The sequence below is a fragment of the Haematobia irritans genome, chromosome 4 (assembly GCF_050003625.1).
Source record: "Haematobia irritans isolate KBUSLIRL chromosome 4, ASM5000362v1, whole genome shotgun sequence".
NCBI lineage: Eukaryota > Metazoa > Arthropoda > Insecta > Diptera > Muscidae > Haematobia > Haematobia irritans.
The window spans coordinates 103,761,106-103,774,073 of NC_134400.1; the positions used below are offsets into that span (position 1 = coordinate 103,761,106).

At 33.3% G+C, this 12,968-nt stretch overlaps 1 protein-coding gene and 1 long non-coding RNA gene across 7 annotated transcripts in view; one reads left to right on the plus strand and one right to left on the minus strand.

The window, feature by feature from the left end:
• LOC142236755 (uncharacterized) overlaps positions 1-12,968 on the plus strand; it is an 825,257-nt gene that overhangs the window by 405,533 nt on the left and 406,756 nt on the right. The gene's annotated exons all lie outside the window — the stretch shown is intronic.
• Positions 9,635-10,890, minus strand: LOC142232744 (uncharacterized). Its single transcript, XR_012721190.1, has 3 exons — positions 10,689-10,890; positions 9,931-10,045; positions 9,635-9,865 (listed from the first exon to the last, which is right to left on the minus strand). It is a non-coding gene; the product is annotated as an uncharacterized LOC142232744 (long non-coding RNA).

Genomic DNA, 12,968 nt, shown 5'->3' on the forward strand with positions numbered 1-12,968 from the left:
CTTGAAAGAATACTATGTTGGAAGTGTTCAGAAACGACTTGGAAGTGCGGGGTGTTTTCTTATTTCAGTTTACATTGAAAATAAAAACCGAAAGCCGGTTTTTATGATATTAAAACAAGTAAGTAAAGTAGAAAGTCGGGTGGGGCCGACTATATCATACTCTAAACCACCATTGCAGAATTAGTAATCATAAGCATTTGTGGGGTAACATATAGGTCTGCGAGATAAACGGCAGTTGCATATTTAAGAAAATTAAGGGGTACATGTCTATGGGTGCTTTGTGTCAATCTGACTATAGCTCATAGTCAATGTTGCCACGGAAAATGTTCGGTTTACCCTACAAGGACAAAAAAAGTTCCCTACTTTCCCATACATTCCCAAACAATTTTCCCTACTATATTTTTCGTTAAATTTAAAAAAATTACAAAACAAAAATGGTTCTAAGTACTTTATTATCTGAAAACATGAATATGCAACGTATATAACTTAGAATATAAATTTGTATTACCACCACGGTTGCCACAGTTGGTAGAATTTTACCCAAATTAGTAATCTTTTTTGTTAAATCTCTATAAAAATAAAATTGTGGAAAAAGTTTCTATAAACAAATTTTTGTGATTATTTTTCTATAGAAATAAAATTTTGACAATAAATTCTATAGAAATAGAATTTTGAGAAAAAATTCCACAGAAATAAAATTTTGAGAAAATTTTTGATTGAAATAATATTTTGAAAAAAATTTCTATAGAAATACAATTTTGACAAAATGTTCTATAGAAATAAAATGTTGACAAAATTTTCTACAGGAATAAAGTTACCACACATTGTTAAAGATCAAGCCTTGCCGGCTTCTAATTTCCCCCTCTAGAGCCACCAAAATGTAAAAATTATTACAAATTGTGTTGAGTGAAAATGTCCTACATTGTGGCCCTACGTCCCTACAAGACGCTAAATATTAGAAAAACCCTACATATAGGGAATTTCCCCTACTTCTAGCAACACTGGCTGTGTTGATATTGCACCTACGGAGTTAGTATGCCACTAATATTGAGCCCATTATTAAAAAAGAGAAAATCGTTAAATTAGTGTGGGTAATAAATACAAATTTGTAAAATTCGAGCAATATTCTTATGTAAGAGCTACAAGTACGTATAAGTACGATCGGCTAGTACATCAAAATTTGAAATTTAATAAATAAGAGTACTATGGCCAAATTTGGGAAAATCGAGCGATGCATATATATATGGAAGCTATATCTAAATCTGAACCAATTTGCATAATATTTTGCGGGTTTGATTAATACCACAAAAGGTTACCTTGTGCAAGATTTGAGTAAGATCAGTTACGAAATGAGGCCTGTATGGTCAAACATAAGGTTATAAGGGCGAATTTTTCAAAATCGGGCGATACATATATGGGAGCTATATCTAAATTTGAACCGATTTCGATGAAATTCTGCACATATAGTTAGTACTATAGAGGACTGGATCCAGCCAACTTTTAGTAAGATCGGTTAATAAATAAGTTCTAAGGTTCTATGGCCAAATTTGGGAAAATCGGGCTATACATATATATGGGAGCTATATCTAAATCTGAACCGATTTCGACGATTTTTTGCACATATAGTTAGTGCTATAGAAGACTACATTTAGCCAAATTTGGGTAAGATCGGTTGATAAATAAAGGTTTTGTGGCTAAATTTAGACAAATCGGGCGGTACATATAAATGGGAGCTATATCTAAATCTGAACCGATTCCGATGATTTTTTGCACATATAGTTAGTGCTATTGAAGATTATATTTAGCCAACTTTGAGTAAGATCGGTTGATAAATAAAGGTTTTGTGGCCAAATTTGGGAAAATCGGGCGATACATATATATGAGAGCTATATCTAAATCTGAACCGATTTGGATAAAATTTTGCAGACTTGAAGGGCGATGGAAAAGATTACCTTCTGGTAAATTTGGTGACGATCCGTTAGAAAAAACGCGCAAAGTGACCCCATTGGTCGAAATCGGGCGATACATATATATGGGAGCTATATCTAAATTTGATCTGATTTCTTCCAAATTCAATAGCGTTCGTCCTTGTGCCCAAAACACTCCCTGTACCAAATTTCATCAAAATCGGTTAATAATTGCGACCGGAATCCTGTGAACAACAAATACATGGACAGGCGGACAGACGGACGGACGGACACCAAGCGCTAGATCGACTCAGGAGGTGATTCTGAGTCGATCGGCATATATTTTATGGGGTCTAAAATCAATATTTCTGGTAAGCACATTTTTTGGCCGATCAAAGTTATTATACCCTGACCACTATGTGGTTAGGGTATAAACACCGGTTCTACCGGTCCACCGAAAATGGGATTTTATACAAAACCCACAATCGGTGCAAAACAAAAAACCGGTGCACCGGTTTTCACCGACCGGTTTTGATCACTCTAGTTCGTAGTCCTCAGAATAAATGGTAAAGCAAAATTTTGCTAAACCAATTATGGCAAATCTTTGCAGTGCAAAACAAAATGATTATATCAATATTTGCAAAATGGTTTAGCAACAAGTTAGAACGAGTCTTCTCTACACACAGGAAAAACAACAATTTAGAAATATGGGGTCGTTTTTATGTGGACTATATACAATTATGAATTTGATATGGACCAATTTTTGTGTGATTGGGGATCGATTTATCAGAGGGCTATATAACTATAGACCGATATGGACCTAGTTAGGCATGGTTGTTAACGTCCATATACTAGCACAATGTACCAAATTTCAACTGACTGGGATGAAATTTGCTCCTCCAAGAGGCTCCAAAACCAAATTTCGGGATCGGTTTATATGGGGGCTATATATGATTATGGCCTGATATGGACCACTTTTGGCATGGTTGTTAAATATCATATACTACCACCACGTACCAAATTTCAACCAGATCGGATGAATTTTGCTTCTCCAAAAGGCACCGGAGGTCAAATCTGGGGATCGGTTTATATGGAGGCTATATATAATTATGGACTGATATGAAACAATTCCTGCATGATTGTTGGATACCATATACTAACATCACGTGCCTTAGCCCGGGCACTAATTGTTTTCTACAGAGGCCAAAGTTTTACTTCGCTTTACATGAAGTTTTGCTCAGGGAGTAGAATTAACATTCTTACTATGAATGCCAAATTTGGTTTAAATCGGTTCAGGTTTAGACATAACTCCAATATATATCTTTTGCCCGATATATACACATTTGGCTAAATAAGCCAAAGTTTTACAGCGATTTACGTGGAATTTTGCACAGTGAGTAGAATTAACATTCTAACTATGCATTGTAAAATAAGAGAGAAGTTCGCCACTGTGGTATCACAATGGACTGAATAGTCTAAGTGAGCCTGAAAATATCGGGCTGCCATTATACCTAATCTAACCTAACCCTACATTGCGGTGATGTTATAATGTCTTACTTATAATGACAATAGTAAATGGTTATTACTCCTTAAGTAGGATTACCTACAAGAGTACAGGGTAATGATAGTTTTGCAGGGGTCACTTCCAATTTAGGAGAGGGTAATTGGCATCAAGCCATTTTGTTTAATTGTTAATTTGGCCCAGAAAAATATAATTTTTCATCGCAAAGATAGTACACTTCTTTATATATTATTCCTCTAACTTTATCATTAACGCCGTCTTTTCTTTATTTGAACACTAACATTTTTATAATCCTACAAAATACCGTCATGGCAACTATGATTTGTTGCGTTGTATTACATTTCACATTTTGCTTGTTGGTACTATAGAATGACCAATCGGTATTGGCTCCATGTTTTATTGTGCTGAAATGTTGATCTAGGAGTGATTTAAATCCCTTCGTTAGTATTTGTCTTTCAGTCAGGCTACTGACTGCTTTTGCAGATGTTGAAATCACCAAGAATAAAAAGTTTTGACATAGGATGGGGAGTATATTCATTCCGTTTGTAACACTGGGAAATATTGCTCTAAGACCCATAAAGTATATATATACTGGGTCGTGGTAAAATTCTGAGTCGATCTAGCCACGTCCGTCAGTCTGTTGAAATCACGCTAACTTCCGAACGAAACAAACTATCGACTTGAAACTTGGCATAAGTAGTTGTTATGGATGTAGGTCGGACGGTATTGCAAATGGCCATATCGGACCATTTTAACGTATGTGTTACAAACGGAATGGCAAACTTATTATACCCATTCTATGGTGATGGGTATAAAAATAAATATATAAATAACTTGTTTTTTTTTTCATTTTTATTTAGTTCTTCTTTTATGCAAAGTAAGCCATATATATATATATATATATATATATATATATATATATATATATATATATATATATATATATATATATATATATATATATATATATATATATATATATATATATATATATATATATATATATATATATATATATATATATATATATATATATATATATATATATATATATATATATATATATATATATATATATATATATATAAATCTGAATTAAAATCAATAGTGATTGTCTTTGATCCGAAGAAAGGCCTTATGTCAAAATTGAGGAGGATCGGACTTAAACTGCGAGCTATACTTTGCACACAAAAATACATATATATACAAACAGACAGACGGATGGACGGAAAAACAGACGGTCATCGCAACATTTACATACAAATGCGCAAACTTATTACACCCAGTGTGGTACAGGGTGAAGGGTATAGTAGTGGCAAAGGGTATAACAAATTCCTGGGAATGCGGAAGCGAAAATATGACAAAATCCCAGGAATCCCGGAGTCCTGTTCCCGGGAAACTAATACTAACTAATACTAACAAACGAATGGGCAGTAATATTACAAGCACATACATATTCGTGACTATATGTCAGTCTAGTGATGGTAACAAGTGACAGCTATGAGCATGTGGTATACCACATTTTGTGCACACACATTCAAATGTACTCTAACACACACCCGCACACAGTCCTAACCATTGGCGGAGCTAGGACGAATTTATGGAGAAACAATTGAATAATTTTATTTACACTAAAAAAGGATTTATTATCCTTAAAGGAAAGAAAACAAATTTCTGAGATACGCAATTTTTTACTTGACATAACTTTTCATTGAGCTCAGTCAACCCTAAAACTGGTGTAGAAAATTCTTCTTAACTAAAGTGAACTTGACTACAATAGATCTGAAATGTTTACAAATTTTTATCGAAATCTTCCTTAAACTCAAAACTTGGCAGTAGTTGTTATTCATATACACTGAAAAAAATATTGTCGTGCGGCGAAAGATTTCATGTCCTTAAAATACGAATAGGAATTAAGAATAGCATAGAAGACGCATTTCTCTGCTACAAAGTTATTTTCTTGTACCTAAGTCCATAAACTGTTTTTTTAGTTTACCTTTGGAATTTTACAATTTTGGGATTATTCGTTTGGCTTGAGGTCATGGACTAATGAAAATTGCTGGTGTTATTGTTTTTCATTATTTATTTTTTAATATCTTATTGAAATATTGCTAAAGGGTGATACGGTCAAAATTTGGTCAATATAAACTTGACGTATTTCTTTCAATTTTGCATTTAAAAAACCTGAACACCCCTCATTTTGAAGGTGTGTGTGTGTGTAGAATGTTGCTCCTATTTTTATTTTGGAATTCACTCTTCAGTTGTCAAAATGCCGTCCAAGCAATAAGAGCAGCGTATCAAAATTTTGCTCACGCATCGCGAAAATCCGAGCTTATCGCACGCAAAGCTGGCAAAATCGCTAAAAGTTGCCAAATCAACCGTTACAAATGTAATTAAAGTGTTTGGGGAACGTTTGTCGACAGCCAGGAAGTCTGGATCGGGGGGAAATCGAAAACCGGAAGCCGCTGAGACGACAAAGAGAGTTGCCGGTAGTTTCAAGCGAAACCCTAACCTCTCTCTCCGAGATGCCGCAAATAAGTCGGACTATCTACTTACAAGAATGTAGTGACTCCAAATCGCGATGATTAACAAAATACTACGGCCAAAGCGCGATCCCGGAGGCTGTACACGACGATGCTGACGAAGTTTGACTGCGTGGTAATGGACGACGAAACCTACGTCAAAGCCGACTACAAGAAGCTTCCGGGACAGGAGTTTTATACGGCAAAAGGAAGTGGAAAGGTAGCAGATATTTTCAAGCACATAAAACTGTCAAAGTTCGCAAAGAAATATCTTGTTTGGCAAGCCATCTGTACCTGTGGCTTGAAAAGCAGCATTTTCATAGCTTCCGGGACTGTCAACCAAGAAATTTACGCGAAAGAGTGTTTGAATAAACGTCTGCTGCCTTTCCTGAAGAAACACGGTTGTTCCGTACTGTTTTGGCCGGATTTGGCATCTTGCCATTACGGTAAAAATTCCATGGAGTGGTACGCCGCCAACAACGTTCAGGTGGTTCCCAAGGACAATCGGTGAGGCATAAAACATACCAAGGCTTTCAGAGTTGCCATATCGATTTCTTCCCATTCTGCCGTAATTGCAGACTTCAGTTCTGTGGGTGTTGTATATTGCTTGGACTTCGCAAATACTTTAGCGGATAATATGCCCCAGAGATCTTCTATAGAATTTAGATCGGGACTTAGCGCTGGCCAGTCCAGTAAAGGTATATCACGAGACTTAAAACAGTTTTTTGTGAGGCGTGCAACATGGATGGAAGCATTATCATGTTGAAAAATCTAAACTTCACCATATAACTCATCTGCAAAATCTATTAAATTGTTCTCCAATAAATCGACATATATCTCTGCGTTCATTTTAGTGGGGACAAAACATATTTTAGATTTTCCTCGTGCTCCAAAAGCTGTCCATACCACAAGAGATCCACCCCCGTGGGTGCGTTTATAGCAAGATTGACGAGGGTACCGAGAATCTCGCCAATATTTATGATGGCCATCAGGACTAGAGGTGTGCGCGTGAGGGATTTTTCACGCACGCTCACAAATTCAAAATGTCATTCACGCACGATCACGCACGCCTTTTTTAGAATTGCTCACGTAGATATAAAATTTGTCGTGAGCGTGAATAGGTTCGTGATTTCTCGTGAGGCTGAATTAATTCGTGAATGTGAATTTTTTCGTGAACGTGAATTTCATCGTGAGCGTAAATTTTTCGTGAATGTGAGTTTCTTCGTGAACGTGAATTTTCTCGTGAGAGTGCATTTTTCGTGAACGTGAATTTTCTCGTGAGAGTGAATTTTTCGTGAACGTGAATTTTTTCGTGAACGTGAATGTCATCGTGAGTGTGAAGTTTTCGTGAATGTAAATTTCTTCGCGAACGTGAATTTCTTCGTGAGCGTGAATTTTGTCGTGAGCGTGAATTTTTCGTGAATGTGAATTTTTTCGTGAACGTGAATTTTGTCGTGAGCGTGATTTTGAAAAAAATTTACTCACGCACATTCACGAACAGAATTTGATGTTCACGCACGATCACGCACGACACATTTTTTTTTCAGTCCCATTCACGCACATTCACGTGATTTGGTCAAAATTTCATTCACGAATCACGTGAATCACGCGTGTCACGAAAACTTTGTGTCACGCGCACACCTCTAATCAGGACCATCCAAATTGAATTTCTTTTCGTCGCTATAACATATAACCGTTTCGAACTCTTCGTCCCAAAATTTGTATTTTTTCAGCAAAAGAAATACGAGCATTTTTATGGTGTTGTGTTAAATAACCGCGGTTTAGGAATTTTATTTTCGTATTTTAGTCATATATCATGCTTGATAATTTGCTGAATTCGTTGTCTAGTCACATTCAGACCCAATTCTACTTTTATTTCTCTGCAGCTCATATTTTCATTGGCAGCAAGTTGGAGAATATGTCGCTTTGTCCTTTGGTCAACGATTGGAATGCGCCCACTGCGTTTAACACAACCATAGTTTGTGTGATTAAAAAACAAGTATATACGGCCGTAAGTTCGGCCAGGCCGAAGCTTATGTACCCTCCACCATGGATTGCGTAGAAACTTCTACTGAAGACTGCACGGACGAAAAAGACTGTTTTTCATATGTTTGGGTATAAACATTATATGTTTGGAACTCAAATTTTTAAACACAATATTTTTGAGTGCAAACATATAATGTTCATAAACTAGCATAATATGTTTGGGACATATATGTTAATATGTTAGAACATATTATGTTTGGGACATAAAATGTTTGTAAATATAATATGCTTGGATGCAAACATATATTAATTTAGAAATAGCCCATAAACAGATATGTATTTACAAAGAGAGACAAAGTGTATGCTGGAAGTAAAATAATGAAAGTAACCAATTGGCGCATTACAAATAAATATACACAAAGAAAATTTCATTAAAAATAGGAAAAATACTATGTGTGAATATAAACAAGTATAAATTTACATATTATGAGTAAAACTATATATGTTGTGATATAAGACTTCGCCAAAAATTGTATATGCTTAAGTAAAATATTAAAATGAGTATTCGGATAGAAAATTCATTCGGAACCAAGATAAAATATATTTGAAAAAAAGAGCATGAGTTTTGTTTATCATTGTCGTATTACGGGCACAATTTTTTGTTTCCTCAAAACAAATCGGAACGTAGGACGAGTAAGTCAAAATATTCAAACAAAGGTAATTAAAGAGATCTTCATAAAAACTAACGAAAAGGCACTATACACTGAACAAAAAGCATGTCCGGTTCCAAAGATTGTGTCTCCACTTTAACAATTTTGATATTGATTCCGAACCAAAGAAACGGAGAATACAAGTAAGGATGCTTTTAAGACACAATTCTCTTTTAAATGGGGTTTTGTGTACTTGACTCTACGAAGCACATTTCAATTTTTCGCTTTTTCAGCTTTTTTTCATATGCTATAAAATGTCGGTTAATAACAAGACTTCCAGTAGAAATTATGCTATGTTTCAAGTAAAAAATGTCTCTAAAATAAAGTATTGAAAAACATATCCTATTTTTTAATGATTTTTGCCTTGTAGTCAAGATGCAAAAATGCAACAAATTTAAAGACAGTTTCATTAGTTTTAAAGAATTTTTCTGAATTATTAAAGTCAAATTGACCTTAGTCCAAAATTTGTTCTTTCATGTTATGATACCCATTTTTAAGTGAAATCACTTAAATATAACGACAACACGACTTCATTGAAAGTATCGACCTTTGAAGATCTATAAAAACAAAGATTAGTTCCTCTTTATTAACACAGAAAAAAGTGAATAATTGAATCAAATACAAAAATTGTGAATTCAATTATTTTTGTATTTGATTTTCAGCTTATGACGAAAATTGTAAATCCAATTACCCAAATCGTAAGGTTGTCATAAAACTATTTTCAAATGAAGTAATATTTGCGTTGAGTATAAATGTAATTGGAATTTGTCAAAATATTCAAATGACATAGTACTCAATCCAAATACATTAGTATTTGAAGTATATAAAGTGTTTTCAATTACAGTCGTAATTGAACTGAGTACAATGTTTATAGAATTTTGTAACCTATACAATTACTATCGTAATTGTGTTTATTACGATGTTAATCAATACAATCTTTGTACTATATAATCTATATTAATTTAAGAAAATTATACAAATACACTCTGAAAAAAGGTTTAATGCTTTTTATTATAAAAAAGAAATTCTGAAAATATGTATAATTGAAAATACAGCGAAGTACATGTTTGGTAGAAAAATACAGAATATTCATTATAAACGACGTATTTAAAAGGCTAACTCACAAAGAAAAAACAGTTTTTGAAATATCTGTATCACCTGCTGGAATTTCCCAAATCTTCCTCATTTATATGCGATTTGTTTAGGCATCCTGTTCTTCTGTAATACAAACATCTATTCATTTCAAAGTTTCGAAAATATTTCAAAGTTTTACATGATTTTACCTTCTGTTGCTGGGAAGAAATCCCCGTTTTCGAAGTAAACACATTTTCCTCTAGGCCACATATTTTTGACAGTCGGCTTATATCCATTAATAGGGCAATTTGACGTGTACACGACCTAATTGTAAAAACAAAATAGAAAGAATGTAATTGTATATATATTCCAAAGCTTATTTATTAAAGTTTTCAGCGAATTTTAAAAATTTTACGAACATAGAAATATGTACTAACGGCCATTTTCATGTAGCTCCGTTAGGCTTTAACTGCCAGTTAACAGAAAGTAAATTGCAAATATCTTCTCTCCGGTTAACTTTAACTGAAATTTTTTCGCCAGTTAAGTTCCTAACTGGCCTATGGAATATAAAGGCAGGATGACAGCTTCGTCTATAATACGGTTTAAAAGTTGGTTAGTTAACGGAACACTAACGGAGCTTTATGAAAATGGGGGTAAATATATTAAATTAACTTTCCATAGTAAAAAGTTTGTGCTGTGATACTTTCGTCGTGATCCCGACTAATAGTCGAAGTCACGAGAATTCTCGTGAGTCTAAAAATTGTGAACCGTTAATCGTCTTTAAAAGTTATATTTGCGTGAACGTACATGAGTATTACCTGAATGTGCTTGAGAGAGAGAAAGAATTCTACCAACACGTCACAGGTTAGACTCACAATGTTCATTTTTACGAAGAGAATTCTTTCAGTGTAGTTTCCAAAAAACGCGCTTGACCAAAAAAAACTGGTATTTAGATAAAGGTACTTACCTGCGATAAAAATACAATATGGTGCGCCAAAAATGTTTGTAAATGTTAACATTTCGAATCGCGGTACCGATACCACGGTTTATTTGCGGGTAAATTCGACCATGTTCTTAAGAAGATTCTTAATAATAACAATAAATGACATTTTATTGTTTGTATTAATTTATTTTTCGTTACGTAGCAACGTCATAAACAGTTTTATCAGGCAATTACGCATTATACTTAAATCAATAACTTTTATACTTGGTTCAATTGAACATAGTAATTGATGTGTTGTGAATTCAATTACCACTGAATTTTGATATTTTTGCCAGTTTTTCATTTAACCAATTATTTTCATGTTTGACTTAATAAAAATCGTATTTGATATAATTTATTCATTCAATTATGCCAATAATTGATTTTTATTTTGCTTCAGATTTTTCTGTGAATGAGTAGTCCAAGTAGACGGATTTTTTCGAAAATAAAAGCGGGTATTGAGTTCGAGTTTTGCCGCTAAAATTATTTCTCATTTCAGCTGCAAACCCAGAATAACATTACAACTTTTTACGGTAAATTGTATAATAACATGGTGGGGAAAGATCCAAAGCACCAATTGAATAAGTTTATTTTCTTTAAAAGAAATTATTAACCCTTTCACTACCGAAGTAAAAGTAGCCATTGAAAAAAATTTTTTTTTCTTCAAAACTAGTTTACTCTAGTGTTAAATAGTACAAAACGACAATTTTTTGGTGTGTACTTACGTTTGCGTGTGTGTAGTAAGATGTCCACCTGAGTGGACATTGGTAGTCAACGGAGTCAATTCACTTGTAATTAATTTTATTAATGTAATTAATTTTATTTAATATGTATCTTTCTACTAAGTTTCAAAATAATATTTTCTTTCTTATTTTTAGTAGGTTTATAGTATGAAATTAGACGCTAAATAAGAAAAATATTCACATTTTCATTTTATGCTATTAAATTAACTATATTCATTTCATTATTCCTATTCAAAAGATAATGTTATTCAATTTTCTATTCATTTCGAAAACATTAAAAAATTGTTTTGCTACCACTGGATATATCTTATTTATGTAGTATATACATGTATTAGAATGTAGAGTTATTTCATATGATAGGTGCAAAAACATGGATTTCGAAATTTTGGGTATCTCTCCCAAAAAATCTGTCCACCGTGCTTTCAAGGGTAATGCATAGACAATAGATTTTACATAGATGAGCCATGGGTGTCAAACTATGTTTGACAGTTCGGAAGATTAAGAATAAACATTCTCTTTCGTTTCCTTTTTTGTAGTTTCCAATTTTACACAAAATTAGAACGTTTATGATGCACCAGTGGATTTATAAATAAATTAATATATTAAAAGTTCATATTTGAGCAAAGAATTGTGACCAAAACCGAAAAAATATAAAATTTATTTTGAGCAGCATTGCTGTTTATGAAAAACACAAAAGCAAATGCCGGAAAATGAATGTTTGGAACTGACTCTTAACGAAAAAATCAAAACGAAATGTCAGAAAATTAATTTTTGGAACTGACACATTTTTTTAAAGAGAATAGTGGATCATCTATGTAAAATCTATTGTCTATGGGGTAATGTGCAGTAGACCTTCTCAAAGTCGTGCCCATTACTCTTATAAGATTTGTTGGAGTATGATAACGGTATTGTTTTATTATATATTATATAAAATGTTTTTTGTTTTGCGACCTTGAAACTGAGATTTTTGAGTGCTTGATGCTTACTTCCTTAAATTGGGTCGAATTCTATGAAATCTCAAACTCTTCGAAATAGTTTTACAATACATATGGAATTTGAAGTACCCTATATAAATTCTGTTTTACAATAAATTCGAATTTTGCCATTTCATGTTACATATTTTTGTCTAATACTATTTAAATGTCTGTATGAACTTTGCAACCTTTGACTACCGATGTCCACTATAGAGGACATGACTTAATCGATTTACCCTGCATATACCGTACACCCAATTTTCAATTTTTTATGTCCTTTTTGTTAAATAACACTTCCTATCATACAGAAAAAATCAACAATTGTATACTATAAATAGGTCACCATAACTGCTCAAGGGCAATATCAGAAATTATAAAAAATGGGGATTTCACGTTTTTCATAGAAAAAAACTTGCATAAAATTGACGAAACACATATTCGACTATATAAAACTGGTAAGTTAATATTAGAAGGACCCCCTTAACATACTCCAACAAAAATTTTAAATAAAACGTACCAGGATAACGAATAATCAACGCTCAAAATCA